The sequence below is a fragment of the Canis lupus genome, chromosome 28 (assembly GCF_011100685.1).
Source record: "Canis lupus familiaris isolate Mischka breed German Shepherd chromosome 28, alternate assembly UU_Cfam_GSD_1.0, whole genome shotgun sequence".
Lineage (NCBI taxonomy): Eukaryota > Metazoa > Chordata > Mammalia > Carnivora > Canidae > Canis > Canis lupus.
In genome coordinates, this window is record NC_049249.1 from 7,278,301 (window position 1) to 7,299,507 (window position 21,207).

Genomic DNA, 21,207 nt, shown 5'->3' on the forward strand with positions numbered 1-21,207 from the left:
GTAGAAGATTTCCACATGCCCTTCTGTACTACAATAGTAAACATGTTTACTGGAGAAAAACTAAAAACAAGAAGGAAAAAGTAACAATATAACTGACAACGCCACTGCATGGCAAAATCCGCTGCTTATACATTGTAAACCAGACTCTTGCAGGTCACAGAATCTTCAAGAGAATTGTCATCAAATGATTGGTTGAACAAGATGGGAAGGGGGGAGGAAAGGAGAGGCCACAGTGAAGGCCAAAATTAACAAGATCATCCAACCCGTATTAGCTGCCATCTGACTGCTTTAATAAGCTCCTACATTCTGCAGGGAGCAGCGTGTCAGTTCCTAAGTACAGGGCACCCATGAGGCTCCTCCTTGACCACTGACCATAGGTATCATCTCTGCCTTGCTCTAAACACCCTCCTCCCAAAGGTGGAGCAAGGCCTCTCAAGGGCTTTGGAAAACCCTGCATCCCCCCTCCTCCGCCTGCCCCCAACAATCTGAGCCAGTCACCCATGCTGTGAGTGCTGGAACATAGTCTTCCAGTGCTCTCTCCTGGGTAGCCCTTAAAGGGCTCTTAAAGCTTCAGGGTTCTCTCTGGAAATCACCCCACCTGGGCCTTCTGAAAGGCTGCACCACACTAGACCACTGGAAAACAGGAGGAAAGCCCGAGTCACAGAATCATTGGGAAAACTTTTTTTGCACTGAAGTCTGCTGTCAGTCTTCTCTTCTAATGCTGTGTAACCCAATGTTGTATGTGTTCATCACGTGTGATTTCTTAAAAAGATTTTATTTATTTATTTGAGAGAGAGGGAGAGGAAGGGGGAGAGAGAGAGGGAGAAGCAGACTCCCCACTGAGCAGGGAGCCCTATGTGGGAGTCGATCCCCAGGTGTCCCTCATCCTGTGTGATTTAGATACTTTTTCCTTTGAGGGTGGGGGATGTTTACCTCTTATATTGATGGTTTGATTTGTTTCTTTGTTTTTGTTACAGAGAGAGAGCCTGTGGTGGGGTGGAGGGTTGGGTGGTGTGTGGGAGGGGCAAAGGGAGAGGGAGAATTTTAAGCAGGCTCAGTGCTCCGTATAGAGCCTCAGGATTAGATCTTAAAACCCTGAGATCATGACCTGAGCCAAAATTGAGAGTCTGCAGCCTAACCTACTAAGCCACCCAGGCACCCCTTGATTTGTTTTTAATAGAAGACCATCAATAGGGGGCACCTGGGGATGCCTGGGTGGCTCAGCAGTTGAGTGTCTGCCTTTGGCGCAGGGCATGATCCTGGAGTCCCAGGATCAAGTCCTGCATTGGGCTCCCTGCATGGAACCTGTGTTTGTGTCTGTGTCTGTGTCTCTGTCTCTCTCGGTGTTGCTCATGAATAAATAAAAAAAAAAATCTTAAAAAAAAAAATAGGGGCACTTGGGTGGCTCAGTCTGTTAACCATATGCCTTTGGCTCAGGTCATGATCTCAGGATCCTGGGATCAAGCCCTGTGTTGACTTTGACATGTTTCTAGCTCTGCTTCTCCCTCTCCCTCAGCCCCTCCCTCCTCCTCATGCTCTCTCTCTTTCTCTCAAATAAATAAATAAATAAACAAACAAACAAAACTTTTTAAAAAGAGAAGAAAACCATCAACAGTACAGAAGAGCATATATAGTGAAAATTGTTTTTCCTTTAACCTCTCATCTAATCTCCCAGTTCTCTTCCCCAGAAGCAGCCATGGCTACTGAGTGACTAAACAGCTGTCTCAGTCCCTTTTGAGTCTTCCCAGTACACAGAGGACCAACACCCAAAGCTCCAGCAGGGTCTCCAAAGCCCTGCCCAGCCATCCAGGCTTTTCTGGAGCCACATTTTTCCTTGTACTGTGCTCCAACTGTACTGGCCTTCCCTCCATTCCTACCTTGGGACCTTTGCCCATGGTGGCTGCTCCACCTGGGTGCTGTCCCCACTTCCTGTGTCCAGCTAGGCTCCGCAGGTCTTGGCTTACATACAACTTCCTCAGAGGGGCCTTCCTGACCTCCTCTCAACTAAGGCCGTCTCTAACCTGTCTGCAGCTGGATCATTTCCTGTGGAGCATCTTCTCAACTTGTTTTATATTTATTTGAGTGACTATGTGTTTAACGTCTGTCTCCAACTAGGCTATAAGCTCTCTGAGGGCAGGGGCTCCAGCATCCCACACAGATGGGGTGTCCTGCACACAGTGTTTGACTTACCGGGGGAATAAATGTTGTCTTGATTGAATATTTGGTTAGTGGAAGGCAATTGTGTTTTTGTGGATTTTCTGATTTTTAACTTAAAAAAATTTATGGAACATCTCCAATGTATATCAAAGTAGGACCAGTGCATTGAACCCCTATACACATTACCTTAACTCACAAGCTGTCAAGATTCTGCCAATTTGTATAATTTTACCCTCTTTTACTTTACTTTTTTTTTTAGCCTGCTGAAGGTACAGAAACATTAATGATAGCTGCCATTTATTGAGTGTTTACTATGTGCTGGTAACTGTGTTAAATGTTTCTAATGGGTAGTATTTTTTAATCCTCTCAGCAACTCTGCTGAATGGGCTTTATTTATTTATTTATTTGCTGGGTACAGTATACTTTATTGATGGTACATGACAAGGTAGGGCTCCCCAAGCCCCTCCCCTTCCTCAGGGGTCTGGGATGTAAATTGGAGGTCAGGAGATTCTCAGTGTTGGGGGATTAAGTGGGGCAGGGACTCCCCAGCAGCTGAGGGCCTCTCTCTTCCTCTTGTTCTCACCGGGGCTGGTGGTCCAGGAGACTCTTACTCCTTGGAGGCCATGTGGACCATGAGGTCCACCACTTGGTTGCTGTAGCCAAATTCATTGTCATACCAGGAAATGAGCTTGACAAAGTGGTCATTGAGGGCAATGCCAGCCCTGGCATTGAAGGTGGAAGAGTGGGTGTCACTGTTGAAGTTACAGGAGACAACCTGGTCCTCAGTGTAGCCCAGGATGCCCTTGAGGGGGCCGTCCAATGCCTGCTTCATCACCTTCTTGATGTCATCATATTTGGCAGCTTTCTCCAGACAGCAGGTCAGATCCACAACTGACACATTGGGGGTGGGGACATGGAAGGCTATGCCAGTGAGCTTCACTTTCAGCTCAGGGATGGCCTTGCCCACAGCCTTGGTGGCACCAGTGGAAGCAGGGATGATGTTCTGGCCAGCCCCTCGGCTGTCACGCCACAGGTTCCCAGAGGGGCCATCCCTGGTCTTCTGGGTGGCAGTGATGGCATGGACAGTGGTCATGAGAACCCTCCACGATGCCGAAGTTGTCATGAGTGACTGGCCAGAGGAGCCAAGCAGTTGGTGGTACAGGAGGCATTGCTGACAATCTTGAGGGAGTTGTCATACTTCTTGTGGTTCACACCCATCACAAACATGGGGGTATCAGCAGAAGGAGCAGAGATGATGACTCTCTAGGCCCCACCATTCAAGTGAGCCCCAGCCTTCTCCATGGTGGTGAAGACCCCAGTGGACTCCACAACATACTCAGCACCAGCATCACCCCATTTGATGTTGGTGGGATCTCACTCCTGGAAGATGGAGATAGACTTCCCATTAATGACAAGATTCCTGTTCTCAGCCTTGACCATGCCGTGGAATTTGCCATGGGTGGAATCATACTGGAACATGTACACCATGGAGTTAATGTCAATGAAGGGGTCATTGATGGCGACAATATCCACTTCACCAGAGTTAAAAGCAGCCCTGGTGACCAGGCGCCCAATTCGGCCAAATCTATTCACTCTGACCTTCACCATCATGTCTCCAGGACGCGGCTGGCACTGTGCCAGAAGATGCAGCTGTCTGTTGAATGGGGAGGAGCAGAGAGCCCTAAGTGGGCATTATTATTCCCATTTTGGAGATGAGGAAACTGAGACAGTTTAAGTCACTTTGTGCAGTGTCCTCCACTCAGTGGATGGAAAAGCTAGGCTGAGAATCCAGGTCTCTGACTCCAGAGTCCAGATTCTCAACCACCAACCTGCTTGTTGCAGACTTAATCAAATACACATCTCTCTCACCTGCCTTCCTTCTTGATACCTACAGACTTTAAAAATGTTTGAAGCATTTTTATTGTGCCTAGGCTGTAAGGGAAATGTTCTCATGTCTGTGAAAGGAGCATGGCAATTGGCTTTATTATTCTCCTATAAAAACACCAACTCAGCCAATAAATGCTTATTGAACCCTTTTTTATTTACCAAGCACTGGGTTTTAGAGCTGGGAAAACAATAGTGAGAAAAAAATAAATACCATCCTTGCTCTAGTGGAGCAGAGTCAAGTCCAGACCCTCATCTACTTTTTTCTTTCCTTCTGCTTCACAACTATCTGAAGCAATACTACTTTCATTTCTGATTGGGCAGAGGAAGGATAAAGATATGTAATTCAAAACAGGGCTGCTGTGTACTGTTATGCAGTTAGTGCACTGCACAAAAACACCTGGTTGAGGAGGCAGGTTGGAGCTGGTTCCAACCTGAGCCCCATTTGCCAAGCTGAGACCCTGACCTGAGGCTACACATTCCTGAGGAAGAGGTGCGTTCTCAACACCTCCCCCCTTCCCACTGCAGGCCCACAGAGGCATTACATAGCCCAAGGTGGCCTTTTTTGGTAGAGCTAGGAAAAGAATGGAAAGGAGAGAGTAAAACTGCCCTGTCACATTGAAGTTTCATGAAATTTACCATTTGTGCTCTTCATGTCTCCCATTGACTTCAATGATGAAATTTGAAGGGACTTCAGGTATTCGTTTATGTTCAACAGATGTTATTTCTGGGTCACCTGGGTGGCTCAGCCGGTGAGCATCTGCCTTTGGACAGATGCCTGGACACCCAGGATCGAGTCCCACATCGGGCTCCCTGCATGGAGCCTGCTTCTCTCTCTGCTTATCTCTCTACCTCTCTCTCTGTGTGTCTCTCATGAATAAATAAATTAAATATTTTTTTAAAACTCCAGACATTATTTCTTTTCTTTTTTTTAAAAAAAATTTATTTATTTATTTTAGATAAACAGAGGGAGAAAGAGAGTTACTACGGAAGTGGGGGAGGGCCCGAGGGGGAGGAAGAGAAAGAATCCCAAGTAGATTCTGAGCTGAGCTTAGAGCCCGATGTGGGGCTCAATCTCATGGCCCTGAGATCATGACCTGAGCTGAAACCAAGAGTCAGACAACTGACTGAGCCACCCAGGCTCCCAGACATTATTTCTTAGAGCTGTTTTAGGTTGACAGCAAAATTGGGTTGAAGGTACAGAGATTTCCTGTGTGTATATATATATATATATATATATATATATATATATATATCTTTTGCCCCAGCACAATGTAAGTTCACCAGTTATAACAAAAAAGGCCAAAGGCCTTAAGGTTTTGATGACAATAAGAATCAAGTACTGGTTCAACATAGGAAGAATGCATAGTGGTTAAAAGCATAAGATGTAAAGGGTATACATTATGACTTAAGAAACTTCCTGTGGGATGTGCCTGACTGACTCAGTCAGTAGAACATGTGACTCTTGATCTCAGGGTTGTGAATTTGAATCCCATATTGAGGGTAGAGATTACTTTAAAAAAAAAGAGAGAGAGAAGGAAAAAAAAAAAAGAAACTTCCCAACATGGGGCGCCTGGGTGGCTCAGTCGGTTAAGCATCTGCCTTGGGCTTAGGTTGTGATGCCAGAGCCCTGGAATCAAGCCCCACACTGGGCTCCCTGCCCAGTGGAGAGCCTGTTTTTCCCTCTCCCTCTGCTGCTCCCTCTGGTTGTGCTCTCTTTCTCTCTCTAATAAACAAACAAAATCTTTAAGAAAAAAAAAATAAAGAAACTTCCTGCCAACATGTAACTGGAAATAATGGGAAGAATTAGTAATAGTTTTCAATTGGCTCATTTCTTAGACTTAATTTCTAAAGTTGAATGGATCATCTCATCATAATGATGAAGAAAATAATAATTACAAAGCTGTCTATGAATTAACCCAGAAGTTTTCCATTAAAAAAATTGAGATTTAAATGAAATGTAACATTGCATAAGTTTAAGGTATGCATGTTAATTTTATATATTGCAATATAGTTGCCATTGTAGTGTTAGTTAAAGCTTCTAGGACATCATATAATTGTCATTTCTTTCTTTCTGATGAGAATAATTAAGATTTAGTCTCTTAGCAAATGTGTTATTTATAATGCAGCGTTGTTCTCTATAATCACTATACTGTGCATTACATCTCCAGGACTTATTTATCTATTAGCTGCTAGGTTGTACCCTTAAACAACTTCTCTCCTATTTCCTCATCCCTCAGGCTCTGGTGACAACCATTCTATTCTGTTTTTAAGTTTGGCTTGTTTAGATTCCTCATGTAAATGATACCATACAGTATTTCTGACTTATCTCACTTAGTATAATGTACTCAAGTTGTATCCATGTTGGCATAAATGGCAGGATTTCCTTCTTTCTCATGGGTGAATAATATTCCATTGTGTATGTGTATGTGTATGTGCTATACCACGTTTTTTTTAATCCATTCATCCTTTGATAGATACTTGGGCTATTTCCATATGCTGACTATTGTGAATAACACTACATGTAACTCTATAATACCCTGTTTTTGTTTCCTTTGGATATATACCCAGAAGTGGAATTGCTGCATCATATGGTACTTCTTTTTTTTTTTAATATTTATTTATTTATTTATGATAGACAGAGAGAGAGAGAGAGAGAGAGAGGCAGAGACACAGGAGGAGGGAGAAGCAGGCTCCATGCTGGGACCCCAACGTGGGACTTGATCCTGGGTCTCCAGGATCGCACCCTGGGCCAAAGGCAGGCGCCAAACTGCTGAGCCACCCAGGGATCCCCCTCTGCCTATTTTTAAATTGAGTTTAAATTGAGTTTATTATTGGCTTATAGGAGTTCTTTATATGTTTTGGATATTAACTCCTCTCTGTTTTTATTATTGTGTATAAAATTTTAATTAATTTAGTGAACACAGATACGTGGAGGGCCTTATACTAAGAATTTTACACACGTTGCTTTATTTAATTCTCTTCATAGTCCCATAAGAGAGTGTTTTCTCTCAGTTTATATAGAGAGACACTGACATTTGACTTACCCAAGGTCATATAACAAAGAAGTGCTAAAAATGGGGCTTGAACGTGGTCTATTTGACTCCAAAATCTGCACATGTCACCACCATCTTATGCTCCTCTGTTTTAGGAGAAGAGATCTATTGACTAAGCTTTCAGGTCCCTATCTTGACCAGAGTACCCACCACACAAATTTCAGACTTCTATAAAGTATTTCCAGTCTACTTCAATTTGGAATCTTTCTCAGCTTTCCTTCCTTAAATATCTGCTACCCTCATAATGTAGCACTGGTGCCCAGGAATCCTTCTTGGGGAGTGCAGCTAACTGACCACTCTTTCTAGTGTAACCACAACTCACAAAACCCAAACCAACCCTGGCCTTTTATCTGTGTCAACCTCAGCCAAAGCTCTAAACTGAGATATACAAAATCTAATAGGATTTTTCTCCTTGGTAGTATCCTCACAGACGTCCATAGGGAGGGCAATCATTTAAAAGGACCAAGACAAGAAAGTTGTGTATGATTCAGTTCAGAGGGGGATAAGAGAAACTTCAGTTGAACATGAAGAATGCAGTTGTGGGCATTTGGGGCAGGAGGTGGTGTCACTGAGAGATGGTTTCCATGGTTCTAAGATCACAAGTGGGATCGGGAGTTGATTATAATTATTTTTTGCTTTGGGTTCAAGGGAGATTAATTAGATAATTGGTTTGCAGTTCTTGAGTGGCATGGTATTTTATTTCACCTTTAACTCTTGGGAGCCCACAGCTTTTGTAAGGCAAATTCACCAGTAATAATAACTCCTATTTGTATTACTTTTACCCTTTGCTATTTTGGATGCTTTAATTTCATTTCATTTAATTCTTAGAAACATTCTGTCAATACCTCTCATTTTACAGATGACAAGAGGGAGGTCCAGGTAGGGCAAATAACTTGCTTAAGGGAACAGCTAGTAAGTAGAAGAGACTGGATTCAACCTAGGCAGCCTGCCTCCAGGCTGGGCTCTTAACCTCTATTCCCTGTACTCTCGAATTCTTGCGGTGGGGGCAGAGGGAGTAAGGATGTCTATCCAATCCATTTCGCATATAGAGCTTGTTAGGCTGCAAATGCCTGGGATGCTTCTTGCCACCTTTTTTGTTTCCAAGACTAGGGGTTTTCCCCCAAACACTCTTGGCCTGTGTCCCACATTCACTCCTCCCCTGGGGAGATGGAGTGTTACCTGAATGGGGAAAGGGGCCTGCATGACCTATCTATCTTCTTTCTCTTGTTCTTTCTTTGGGTTGCAGTCTTCTTGTAGAGACTATACATTTTGATCTGCTCCTCCAGGGGTAGGTCTCCCCTGTGGGGTGACGATGGGGAAGCCTTGGGTGGTCCAGTGCTCCAGAGTACGTAAGGCTGCCTAACAGGTTCAGTGCCAGGAGGCCTCTTGCTTCACTTAAACCCCATATCCATATCAGCTTAATAGAGAGGATGCTTTTGAACCTTAACTGATTTTCCTTTGTCTTATTTCTCAGTTGATCTTCAACTCAGATGGAGGTGTTATGTGTATCCTTATCACACCCTCCCCCAAGAACTATTGAGGGAACTAAAGAATTCTAGGTAAATAATTAAGATATCACGTGAATTAAAGACTCTTGATCTAGCATCCAATGAATCCAAGGTGATCAGTTCATCAACTAAGCTAAAAAAAGGGAACAGAGCAGGTATTTTACTTACATGATCCTTTAACAATCATGTGAGCTGAGGCTTATTATCTCTATTACTTATAAGAAATTTACATTCTCTTCACTCAGAAAATATTGGATGTGGCCCACAAGCCAGGATTTGTTTTATTTTTATTTTTTTCTTCAAAAAATTTTTTTATTTAAGTTTTGCCAACATATAGTATAACGCCCAGTGCTCCTCTCATGCCAGGCTTTGTTTTAGGAGGCTTGGAGAGGTAATGAGCATTGCTCAAGGTTGTATAGCTGGTCAGTGAAGGAGCTAAGATTTGAATCCAGCTCTGATCAATGACCCAGGTTAAGCATATCTAAGACAGAAGGGAGGGTGGGAACAAGTTAAAAAAAGTGATAATAAATGTGTCTTGAGCCCCGATGTTATATCAGTGTGTAACTTTATACCATTCAATGCTTGTGGGGCATTATCTCATTAAATCCTTGCATCACTCTTATAAAGTAGGTATGTTTTTCCTCATTGAACACATGTAGAGCCTGAAGTTTAATGATGTTAAATAGTTTTCCAAAGGCTACACAGTAAATGGTAGAGTTTAACCCAGCTTCTTCTCATTCCAAACGTTGAGTTCCTGAGAAGTTTGTTTTTCTGGAGCTTACAAAAGTTTTTGGGAGCAAGTTTTTGGGAGCCCATTGTGGGACTTATGCCTCTGATATAATATTAGAGCATTTTGAAACCATTAATTAACAAGTGTAGATCAACCTGGGGGTGTGCATGGAGGTGCTGAGGGGTATGGGAAGAATGGGGAGGACAGTAGAGTCATCAGCTTTGGGTAGGTTCACCCAAGCTTGCTGATATAGGCTTGATCACAATGAGGAAAAATATCATGGCGACTTTGAGAATCAGGGAGAATTTTTGAATGGCCTGTGTTTGTATGTGGTAAATCATTTGTAAGAAAGAAACAAAACAAAAGCAGCAACAACAAAACCCCGCTGTCTCTGAAATCGAGGAACTGCCCTAACATGAAGATTGCCTCTCTCTAGGTTTTAAGGATTTTGTTTGCATGAGACTACAAAGACCCTAGATTTTGCCATGGCTTTCTGTTAACTAAGTGGTGACAGTGGGGAGTTATTTAATTTTTCTGGACCTTAATATTCTTATCTTTAAAATGGGGAAAGAAGGGATTCCTGGGTAGCTCAGCAGTTTGGCCCAGGGCATGATCCTGGAGACCCGAGATTGAGTCCCACATTGGGCTCCCTGCATGGAGCCTGCTTCTCCCTCGGCCTGTGTCTCTGACTCTCTCTCTCTCTCTCTCTTTCTCTGTGTCTCTCATGAATGAATAAATAAAATCTTTTAAATAAAAAAATACATAAAATGGGGAAAGAATATGTGCCCTCTGAAATTCCATCTAGCAATAATATTTTTTTTTTCCTCTTCAGCAGGACAGGGAAGAATACCATTTTCCCCAGAATTTCTGGTACATGGATGATGATCAATAAATGTAAGTTGAATTGAACTAATTAGAGACAATGATACTAACTGAAAAGCAGATTCCCTTGCATAGTAAGCACGTCCTGTTTGCTATATTCTTGTGCCTGTGTTCCATACTTCATCACTTCTGGCTCTCAATTAACAAACATGGCATTTCCCTGTAGATGAAACCTCTCCCCCAGATCACTCTGCTTCCTTCTTTCTAAACTCTGTCTAGAATGGGCTCAATCGCTCCATAAATCCCTTACATTTTTAATTCTTCTTACATAGTTTTCTGATTTCCTAGTTTTTAACTACAGCTAAATTGGCTACATACTTATTCTACATTTTGAATTTTTTAAAAAAGATTTTCTTTATTTATTCATGAGAGACACACAGAGAGAGGCAGAGAGAGAAGCAGGCTCCATGCAGGGAGCCCAATGTGGGACTCATGCCCTGGGCCGAAGGCAGATGCTCAACTGCTGAGCCACCCAGGCATACCCTACATTTTAAATTTAATGGATATGTGGAGAGTCTCATTTACTCCTTCTGTACCTGAACAAATGTCTCCATGAGAGGCATGAATGTAACCACATGATTGAAGGAGTAATACCTTGGGCAGTGGCTTCAATTGCAGGCTTAAGTTTTAGTAGTGACTATTTCTTTAAAGTTAATTTTTTTAAAAAAGATTTTATTTATTTATTCATGAGATACACAGAGAGAGGGAGAAAGAGGAATAGACACAGGCAGAGGGAGAAGCAGGCTCCATGCAGGGAGCCTGACGTGGGACTCGATCCTGGGACTCCAGGATCATGCCCTCGGCCAAAGGCAGGTGCTAAACCACTGAGCCACCCAGGGATCCCCTAAAGTTAATTTTTTTATGAAGAGTATACAGTGATAAGGATTCCTGGCTGACTCAGTTGATTAAGCATCCAACTCTTGATTTTGGCTCAGATCATGATCTTAGGGTCATGAGATTGAGCCCTGTGTTGGGCTCTGCACTGAGTGTGGAGCCTACTTAAAATTCTCTTTCTCCCTCTCTCTCTGCCTCCCTGCCCCCTGCTCCTGGACCCACATGGTCTCTCTCTCTCTCCCCCCTCCCCCCTCCCAAAAGAAAGAAAGAAAGAAAGAAAGAAAGAAAGAAAGAAAGAAAGAATATACAGTGATAAGAATAGCATTTCAAGAAGGAAGATCATTCCACATGTTTGGTTTAAACAGATAAATTTGACAAAAAATTGACAAAAAATTGACAAAAAAAATAAACAGATAAATTTAGTATTATACAGATGAAACAATCATGTATTTTTTTAAAAAGATTTTATTTATTTATTCATTGAGACAGAGAGAGAGAGAGAGAAAGAGGCAGAGTCACAGGCAGAGGGAGAAGTAGGCTCCATGCAGGGAGCCCGACATGGGACTCGATCCTGGGTCTCCAGGATCACACCCTTGGCTGCAGGCAGCTCTAAAACGCTGTGCCACCGAGGCTGCCCGACAATCATGTATTTGATAGAATTTTTCACCCTTTATCATATAGCTTAGCACCATACATGCAGAGGCTGAATTTATTTGTTCAAAATTCCAACTTGAAAAAGATCACTTTCATTTAGGCTTCTCAGATTGAGTCAGAGCCTTGAAATCCAATTAATCTAGTTAGTTGTGGCAGTAGTGTGGCAGACACTCTTGGTTGGCCTCCCTTATCTCCAGTATCCCCTTATTTCTCTCTATCAGACTTAAAATTGTGCTGAAGACAACATGTCTCTTTAAGAACATATACCTTCCAGGACTCCTTTGAAGCTAGAGTGGCTACAACCTCAGTCTGGACAAAGATATAGGTAAAAGTTTCCTATGTGTGTGTGTGTGTGTGGCGGGGGGCGGGGGGATAAAGTTTCTTATGTGGGGCTTCCAAGAAAGACATTTTTTTCTTTTCTGATAAAAAGAGATGGGTCCAATTGGCACATGAAGTTTGCTCTTTACCTTTCCCTATCTTTCTGTCTGGAGTATGAATACCATATTGGAGGGGTAACAGCCCAACTTTTAATCCTGAGGAAGAAAGTCAGGCATTGAGAGTGGCAGAGGAAGAAGTTAGAAGGAGCCTGGGAATTTGCTGACTTCTTGTAAATAAGGGACCTGATCTGGTCTGGGAAGGTTTCTATGAGGAGCTGAGGTCTGAGCTAAGCCTAGAAGGATGAACAGGAGTTTAATAGGCAAAGGTAGTAGATGGAATGAGAAGAAACAGCATGCGTAAAGACCTCAGGACTGTAGAGAGCAGGGCACTTTTGAGGAACTGAAAGTAGTCCTTTGTGACTGAAATATTGAGCACAAAATTAGGCTGGAGAGGTAAATGGGCCAGATGATGGAAGGCCCTGTGGTCAGTTTATATTAAGAACTTGGGTGTTTGTCTTAAGAACAATGGAAAGTCATTGAAGATTTTAAACCTTTAGCAATGACCTGGTCAGATTTGAGTTTTAAAACTCAATTGCCATTCTATCCTTATGACCCAGAATGAATTGGAGATATGAGGCTAGAGTTGATGTGGGGAGGCTGATTAGGATACCAGATAGAATATGGTAGACAAAGTGAGAACTAATGATAGCTTGGATTCAGGAGGTAACAGTGGAGATAGAGGCAAGTTGTGGTATTTGAATACTATTTAGTAAAATCAACAAGACTTGGTGGTGGGTTAGACAGTGGTTGACAGGTGGGAGAGTTCAAGGAGGACCTCTAGATTTTGGCTTGTAGAACTGGATGGCTGGTTGCGTGGCATTTACTGAGAAAGGAAACATGGAGGAGTCCTGAGTTGGGTGGGGACACTATAAGAAGTTTCCGCTGACCATGTTGACAATGAAGAGCCTTTGAGACACCCATGTGAATATGTGACATAGCAGGTATATGTAGAGGTCTGGCACACAGCAAAGAGGTCAGGGCTAGAGGTATCAGTGTGTAGGTGGTGGACGAAGTTATAAATCATGAATAATTTAGGGAGAAGAGAGAGTGAAAAGAGAAGGAGGCTTAGGACCAAGTTGATATAAAGATGAGTAACCTTGTTCTCATATTCAAGAAGCTTCTAAGAAGCTTGGTAGAAGTGATGAACTATATATATATATATATATATATATATATATATATGTAAGTAATTATATATATAATTGTATATATAATTATATATACAATACATAATAATGCAATATATGTAAGTATATATATATATATATGTAATTACAGTACAGACAGTAAAGGACTTATATCCTACCAGTGCCATTAATGATGCACCCAGAAGAGGGAAATACTATACCAGCTAAGGGGATCAGAGACTGTTTAATGGAGAAGCATTTAAGAACATCTCTGTTTGATAGCTAAAATAAAGTGAGATAGATGAGGGGAGGAATGGGCTTCCAGGTTGAGACTTGAAGAAAGTTTCCAAAGCTGAAAAGCAACACACATTGGGGGAACTTCAGTGTTTTCAGTTTGTTTAAAGATGGTGTGTAAGTAGGGGAGTCATGAAAAGGTGAGCTGGAGCCAGATTGAAGACAGCTGTAAATGCCAGGCTGGGATACTTTACCTGTACAAGTGGGAGCCAAGGTAAGGTTTGTATGTAAATGGAGGAGAAGGTGACATAATGATGCAGTGATTGAAGAAGACTCCTCTGGTTTCCCACATGAATTGCACTGGAGAGTGTCAATACTGGAGGCAGGGAGACCAAGGGAGGCTGGGGTGAAGTATCTCAGAGATTGTTTAAATGCCACAACTTAGCCCACTTAGCTAGTTAGCACAATAAAAAGGAGATTTAGTTAAAAAAAAATGACAATCTTGAGCCTTTCCATTGTCTTAAAATAATCCTGGAATTCAAATTGGTTCACAGGAGATGGACAGTCATCAGGCTTTCTTTGTGTGTCTCTCTCCTTGTAGACACATGATCTCTTGCCTTTGCTTTTCTCAGCACTGTATTCTTTGCAGACCAGTTTTTTCTGAGAGGCTCTTGGCTCCTGCTCTCCCTTTACCATCGTTTGCATGGGGGTTGGGTTGCTGTGACATTTGCTCTGACCTGAATCCACTTCTAGATCTTATAGCCCCAGAGCACACTATCATTTGCCACCAGCTCTACAATGATCATGGCATAAAGATATGCTGTACTTTTGGGTGACAAAGCAGACTCCAAATTGAAATCCTAGTCACAATCAATGTAATAATATAACAGATCTTTTCACATTTCCTATTGATGGGACACCATAGCATTTGTACATATTTGTTGGCATGATTTGACTCACATTCTTTCTACATTTGTGCGATACATTATTTCCTGCTCCCTGAATGAGAGAAGGAACCATGTTTGTCTTGTCCACCACTGTATCTATTGCTATGTAAAAAATTACCCCAAAACTTGCTGCCTTAAAGCAAAAATAGATATTAATCATCTCACACTTTCTGTGGGTTGGGAATTTTGGAGAAGCTTGGCCAGGTGGCTTTGCTTGGGGTCTTTCATGAATTTGCAGTCAAAATGTTGCTGGGCTTGCAGTCATCTGAAGGCTTGATTGAAACTGGATGATCCCCTTCCAAAGTGGCTCTCTTGCAAGGTGGCTGTTGGAGGAAGGCCTAAGTTCCTCACCACATGGACTTTTATGTAAGGCTGCTCAAGTGTCCTCATAACAGGGCATCTGGTTTTCCCCAGAGTGAGTGATCCAAGAGAGATCAAGGAAGAAGCCACATTGCCTTTTATGACCTAGTCTAAGAAGTCATAGTGTCACTTTTGCCACATTTTGTTTGTTAAAAGCAAGTCACTAAGTCTTGCCCACACTCAAGGGAGAAGGGTTAGTTTTAAAATTTGAGGAAATAATTGTAAATGATTTTGTAGACATATTTTAAAATCCCATAACCACTATAACTTCAGCACCCGGTACAGTGTCTGACACATAGTGGGTGCTTAGTAAAGGTTTGTGAAAAGAATGGTTATTCTCTCTTCCAAACTTGGATTCACTAGCACTGAGAAAAAGTGGCTTTAAGGCAAGCAGCCACACTAAGGAATGGCCATTTGAGGCTTCACTCGGGTCTAATGTATTCTGTGATGTTGTCCCACCAACAAGTGTTCAGCCATTTTGAGAAGTTGCCTGGCCATTTTCACAGCATGCGAGCTGCTGGGATTCCTTCAAGTATCTGTACAAAACTAGGAAAAGAAATATGAAGTCTCAGAGGTACATAAAAGTTAATTTTTGCTAGTGAACTAGATCTCTAGTATAATTGTTGTTGGTGTTGTTATTTGAGGAGCAGCTCCTTTATATTTTTTTTGAAGACTTGGAGTCACTGATGTGTGTAAGACTAAGTAGAGTCAAATTAGAGTGGGTACAGTGGGAACACAAATCCCATACAAACTATGGTGGAGGGAGAGCAGAATGGAATTCTAATAGTTTTTTTTTAAAAGATGTATTTATTTATTTGAGAGAGAGAGTGCATATGCACACTTGAGCAGGGGGAGGGGCAGAGGAGAGGGAGAGAAGGAAGGACAGAAGCAGATTCCCCACTGAACGTGGAGCCTTACATAGGGCTTGATTTCACAACCTTAAGATCATGACCTGAGCTGAAATCAAGAGTTGGAGGCTTGACCCACTGAACCACCCAGGTGCCCCCTAATAGTTTTTTTTTAAATCCCTTTTCTTCCAAGAGAAAAGAAGGTGAATAGTAGTTGTGGCAGTGGTGGATGTGTGCCACACAGCTGTCCCTTCAAGAAAGAGCCTGGGAGGAGCACACTTAGTTGCAACACCTACGGCATCCACCACTGATTTGAAGTGGAGGCTGTGCTCTTCCTTGGCAGCCCCAAGTCTATGACAGAACATGGTGAGGGCAAGGTTAGCTTCCTGTCTAATGTGGGTCTTCTTGGATGAGCAGTCTTTGTACTCGAAAGTTCCATACTGAGATCTTCAATCACTGAATGCTTCAGTGTGTCTCATTGCCTCTGTCACTGTCATTCTCAGGGGTGGGCCACAGACCCTGACCCAAGTTTTACTGCCACTACTGCTGGAAATGTGTTGTGGCTGTCCCTGATCACATTCACCCGGCCATCAGAATGGCTTCTCTGCAGTCCTCAAGATCCTTCCTCCTTTTCCCTCTGCTCCACTCATCACCTTCTACTTCTTCTTTCACCTCCCTCACCCTTCTCCACTTCTCCTTCCCTTTTTTCTCCTTCTTTCTCCATCTCTGTCTCTCTCTTATCTCTGTGTCCATCTCCATTATCCCCAACCTTCCACTTCTCCATATCTCCTCTCTGTCTCTCATCTTTTCTCTCTCATCTCTGTCTCCATCTCTCGTCTTTCCTCTCATCTCCATCACCATCTCTTATTTTCATTTCCATCTCTCATATCCATCTCCAGCTCCATTTCACATCTCCATTTTCATCTCCATCTCTCACCTTTGTCTCCATCTCTCATCTCCATCTTTATCTCCATCTCATAGTTTCATCTCCATTCTTCATCTCTGTCTCTGTTTCCATCTCTATCTCTATCTCCATCTCTCATCTTTGTCTCCATCTCCATCTCTGTCTCCATCTCCATTTCCATCCCTATCCTTATCTGTCATCTCCAGTTCTCATCTCTCCTCTCCATCTCTATCTCCATTTGTCATCTGCTTGTCTCCATCTCTGTCTTCATTTCCATATCCATTTCTGCTTCCATCTGTTATCTCCATTTCTCATCTCTCATCTCCATCTCTATCTCCATGTCTTAATCTATCATCTCTGTCTCCATTTCCATCTCTCTTTTCCATCTCTATGTCTATCTGTCATCTCCATTTCTCATCTCTATCTCTATCTCCATTTCCATCATCTCTATCTCTGTCCTTCAACCTTTCCCTTTTCACTGGATCACTGTCCTTGTCAAGTAGCTGTACTAAATCTTCCTCATTAAAGAAATCTGTGACCCAAGTATCTCTCTTTAACTTCTTTTCAATCTTTTTCTGAACTTCAGAAAAATCTAGTTTTTTTCCTCACATCTTATTTTTTTTAAAGATTTATTTATTTATTTATTTATTTATTTATTTATTTATTTATTTATTATAGACATAGAGAGAGAGAGAGAGGCAGAGACACAGGAGGAGGGAGAAGTAGGCTCTATGCTCTCCCTCTTCCTCAGCTCCTTTACCCACCACCCCCTTGCTTGTGCTCTCTCAAATAAAGAAAGAAATAAAAATTTTTAAGAAATTTATAATGTCCCAAACTGAATTTATCTTTTCCTCAAAGTTGCATCTTCTCCTGAGTGTCCTGACTCAGAGATGGGCTCCATCATCCACTGGCTTCTCCATCTCACCTTGGAAATTATCCTGGAGGCTTGCTCCAGCTTGTAAGCTCCTACCTGATTTTAGTCTCAAGTTCCTGTCCATTATGCTTTTTTGATAGCTAGCACATGGCTCATTTCTCTTTTTTTTTTTTCTTGCTGTCACTACCTTGGTTTAGTTTGCATCTCTTTTAGCTTGAATTATTATGTCTAATAATGACAACAAGCATTTATAGAGTGCTTATTGTGTGCCAGGCCCTTACATAATGCCTTCTAGTCCTACTCTTCAATCTGTTCTGATTCCAGAAAGACCTCTATAAACACAAATGTAGCAGGTATAATAAATGTTTAGTCCCCCAAACTCAGTTGATGACGAAAAATATAACTTTTTTCTATAATTCAGTTTAATGACTATTTTAGACTTTCATTCTGTATGATGGCAGAAAACATAATCTCAAATAATTCTGAGTAAATAACTAATTCCTGCACTGTGCCTTTTTATTTACTATATCTTAATATAATATTTATTTATTTATTTATTTATTTATTTATTTATTTATTTATTGAGAGAGAGAGAGGCAGAGACACAGGCAGAGGGAGAAGCAGGCCCCACGCAGGGACCCCAATGTGGGACTCGATCTGGGGTCTCCAGGATCACACCCCGGGCTGCAGGCAGTGCCAAACTGCTGCACCACCGGGGCTGCCCTAATTCTTTTTTTTTTTTTTTAAGATTTTATTTATTTATTCATGAGAGACACAGAGAGAGAGACAGAGACAGGCAGAGACATAGGCAGAGGGAGAAGCAGGCTCCATGCAGGGAGCCTGATGTGGAACTGGATCCTGGAACTCTGGGATCATGCCCTGGGCTGAAGGGAGATGCTCAACCACTGAGCCACCCAGGCATCCCAATATAATAATTCTTAATACTACTACTAATATTGAGACTGTCATCATTTTTATTGGCAGTATAGTATTCTGGTATATGAATATGCCAAAACATTTATCCAGTTTCTTATAGATGGACCTTTAGATCATTTGCAGTCTTTTGCTATTACAAATCGAGGATACATTTGTCTGTATTACTTTAGGGTAAAATCTCTGAAATGGAAATCCTGGATTGAAGGGTATATGCATTATAAATTTTAATAGCTATTGCTGAGTTACCCTCTAAAGAGCTTGTACCAATTTATACTCCCACAAATAGCATATGGAAATGCTGTTTCCCATCATCAGCATCAATAGTGGGTATTGTGAAACTTTTAAATACTTGCCTTATTTTGTCTTTTCTTTTTTACAAGATTTTATTTATTTATTTGAGAGAGAAAGCATAAGCAGGGAGAATGGCAGGAGGGGGGAGATGCAAGCGATGCCGGGCTCGATCCCAGAACCCTGGGATAATGACCTAAGCCAAAGGTAGATGCTTACCCAACTGGCCCACCCAGTTGCCTCACCTTATTTTGTCTTAATTATATTTCTTTAATTGAGGGTGAGTATTTTTTTCATTATATACTGTTTTTAAACCTTTATTTTCCCACCAAGTTTAATATGAATGTCTTTTCATTCAAATAGATATTCATCACTCCAGATGTACTTTTATAAGTTTAGTTTGTACTTACAAATCTATAAGACCACGCCAGGCAGAAATCTTTCTTGAAATAAGAATGAAGTATTTGTTACGAAGAACTCTTAGGTGGATTCTAAGTCTTAGAATAAACAATAAACCAAGAGTCTAAGCCAGATGTTCCCCCAAAACATATAATGTGAACCAAATTCAAGTTATATATGTAATTTTAGGTTTTCTAATAGCTACATTAAAAAGGTGAGAGGAAACAGATGAACTTAAGTCAACAATATGTTTTTAACCCAACATATTCAAAATAGTGTCATTTTAATATACAATTGATATGAAATTATTAACAAAATATTTTACATTCTCTTTTTGTCCTAAGTCTTCTAAATCTAGTGTGTATTTTACTCTTACAAAACATCTCAATTTGACTAGCCACATTTCAAGTGCTCAATAGGCACATGTGGCTGGTGGCTACTGTTAGGGGACTAGTTGTAAAGAAACTTCTCAGTGCATAGAAGCTACAGTTAACACTTAAATAGCTTAAACTTGAGCATGACAACTTGCCTAGTGTTTTGAGGCCACATTCAGTGCCTTTAGAGAGGAGGTACTCAAAGTTTATTTTTCTAATTGAGTTATTTTTATTTTTTCAATTGAATGTTGGTACTTGTTTTATGTAGATATGGTCAAAATACCTCATTGTAGCAATGAATCATTTTGTTAGTCATAAAACAAAAAAACAATTCATACATTTTACTTTGTTTCTCAGAAATGAGAGATGTTTTAAGAATGTGTTTTCATAACATTTGCCAAAATTTTTCATCACACAATAGCTTTTTTTCCCCCCCTCTTCCTTTTGGACAACTATTGAATTGATGAAGCTTTTAAGATAGGTAGGAACAGATGTGTTGACTCAATTTGGGAGGCAAAAACATTTTTACTTGAAGAGAAGCCCTCAGGGGAATGGCAGTCTCCTAGGAGTGTTTAAAATCTAGTTGTAGGAAGTCCTGAGTCTTGAGCAGGTGTTGTGATTGAATTAAGAACCAGCAGAGCTTGGGCAAACTCTGACAGTCCTCCAAATACCACAATGCAATATTAGGACCAGGCTCCCTAACCTGACATTTCTGAAGAGGGTTTACATTTCAATTAGTTGCCCAAAATTTAGCCTTATAATTGGCCCTTTAAGCAAATGTTAATCTAATTTATTTATCTTTAATTTTAATGTTCCAAAATCTACTTTAGGGAAGGAAAGAATAATGCTCTGCACATTTATGTAGGTGCTTTATAATATGATGTGAGAAAGAAATTCTTTTATTTTCTTTTTTTGGAGGGGAGTAGGGGAGAGGCAGAGGAAGAAAGAGAGAGAGAGAGAATCTTACGCAGGCTCTATGCTCAGTGCAGAACCCCACATGGAGCTTGATCTCATGATCTGGAGATCATGACCTGAGCTGAAATCAAGAGTCAGATGCTTAACCAACTGAGCCACCCAAGCACCCCAAAACTATTTTCATTAAAATGATATTAATGTTCAATTCAAACATGGGAGCCCTAATACATTAGAAATGGACTTGGAAAACAGCAAGTGGAAAAGCCGTAAATACTACCTCATTCAATTCAATCCAATCCATTCCTCTTACAAATTTAGAAAACAAACTCAGAAAGGTGGAGACACCTGCTTAAATCATATAGCAATTCAGAGGTCTGGATTTTGGGCGTTCTGGTTCTCTGGAGTATGAATTATAGCATTATATAACAATTACTGAGCACTTACTAAGTGCAAGGCTCTGGGCTAAGTGATTTTATTTCTTTTTTAAAAAAATTAAATATTTTATTTATTTTTTAGAGAGAGTGCACATGAGAGAGAGAGAGAGAGAGTAGAAGCAGGAACAGAGGGAAAGGAAGAAGGAGAGGGAGAAGAAGGCAGGGAGCCCGATGTGGGGCTCCATCCCAGGACCCTGGAATCACGACCTGAGTGAAGGCAGGTGCTTAACTGACTGAGCCACCCAGGAGCCCCTAAGTGATTTTCATAGATGTCAGTGATTCACACAATCTTTGCAATATAAAGCATTTCACATTTAAAAGATAAAAAGCATTACTCTTCTCTAATGATTTTTTTCTTGAAACTTCATTTGTTTTCTTAAACAGAAGTTGCTGACGCATAAGGTAGCCAGAGTCAGAGTCTGCAA

General features: G+C 41.3%; 1 long non-coding RNA gene and 1 pseudogene across 2 annotated transcripts in view; one reads left to right on the top strand and one right to left on the bottom strand.

The window, feature by feature from the left end:
- The window catches only part of LOC106557939, a 64,735-nt gene that overhangs the window by 35,104 nt on the left and 8,424 nt on the right, over positions 1–21,207 (top strand). For both annotated transcript variants that reach the window (XR_005380424.1, XR_005380425.1), the window contains exons 3-4: positions 10,168–10,229; positions 11,927–12,030. This is a non-coding gene — a long non-coding RNA (uncharacterized LOC106557939). The remainder of the gene's footprint in view (positions 1–10,167; positions 10,230–11,926; positions 12,031–21,207) is intronic.
- LOC106557938 lies at positions 2,765–3,823 on the bottom strand (annotated as a pseudogene).